The sequence below is a fragment of the Abramis brama genome (genome assembly GCF_963993115.1).
Source record: "Abramis brama genome assembly, chromosome: 25".
NCBI lineage: Eukaryota > Metazoa > Chordata > Actinopteri > Cypriniformes > Leuciscidae > Abramis > Abramis brama.
Window position 1 is genome coordinate 20,574,953 of NC_139987.1, and position 1,593 is coordinate 20,576,545.

Here is a 1,593-nt window from a genome sequence, read left to right on the forward strand (position 1 = left end):
AGAGGGAAAAGTATTAATGGTATTAACAATGTTAAAGTATGTTATCACATTCCAAAATTGTCTGAAATGTAAAAGGTGTTCTTCGAATCTTTGAAATTCCCTCTGACAACGTTGTTGGTTTGCATCCTGGAGGAACCAAAAAAAAAAAAAAACATTTGGTAACACTTTAGAACATTGTTCCGTCATTAATGAATAACTGCACAGGAACAAATGAGTAACGCATTATTAACACTCTAGTAACTACTATTAACTAACAAGAAACTATAGATAATGAATTAGAAAGTAATAGTGCACAGATAGAATTGGTAGTTCACTATTAGCTAATCAGTAACTACTACTTTTTTCATTCCTCTCTGAGGACTACTAAGAACTACTGTATACAGGTTCATAATTAATGTGCATAATGCATAATGTCCCCAGGAACTAGAGACTTTGGGGTGGTACTCAGTGTGTTTCCACCACAGGAACCAGGGTCTAAATGAAGTTCCGGGTAAAAATTTCTCCCTCAGAAAGTCCCTGCTTGCAAGGTAGTACTTTTTCAAAGTTCAGGAACTTTCGGGGGTGGGACTTGGGCGCTGAACATGCTGATTGGTTGAGTTCATGCCGCATTTTATTTCGTCCACCATTTTTAAAAATCTGTTGCGTTGCGTGCAGTAAAAATTGTTTGCTATTCGAATCAACAATGGATTTAAAAAAATACGACAGATGGAACGACGACGAGGTCCAGGCTTAAATTAAGCTTAAATTCAGAAGATAAAATCTACCGGGAACTGTAAAGTAACGCGCAGTCCTACGTCACCGGACTAATTTGCCTAATCTTCACGGTACTTTAGACCTCGATGGAAACGCAGACAGCCACAGGTCTGGGGGGAAAAAAGCTCCTGGGACAAATTGTTCCCGGTAATTTTGGTGGAAACACAGCTTTTGTAATTGAACCATTATTACACTAAAATCCAAAAAGTTTTTTTTTTTTTTTTTTGCAGCAATGCAATAGAATATTTTGGTGAACAGTGAACTTATTTTCTTACATCTGAGTAATCTAAAGAATCTTTTTCCACTATAAAGAACCTTTTGTGGCATGGAAAGGTTCTCTGGATGCTAAAGTTTTTTCATGGAACTAATGCCAATAAAGCCTTAAAACCTTTATTTGTAAGAGTGTAAAGTATTTAGTACACATTCTCCAAAATAATACTATAGTATAAGGAAGTGCAATTAATTACAAACCTTACACTTCTGCCCTATTTACAGACATAATAGCTGCTTTTATGGCGCTGATTTATGGTATTATAAACTTGTATGTCCTCATATCTCATTCTGATCATTTATTTAATAAAGCAGATTACCTAACTTTAGTGAAAAGCAAAACACCTGTAATGTTCCTGCACAGTCTGTTGAGAGATTCCTCACTGTGTGCTTGTAACAACTATACAAAAAAACGAAAACTCCCCCTCTACCCCACAACTTTTGCATAGTTCCTGTACCATATAATCAGTGTTAGATAACACAGTGTGCTGCTTGTTTTGACTTGAGCGTGTATTTAATGAAGGTAGTCTGTTTAATGTTTGGATGTCAGGACAGTGATATATAAAGCCC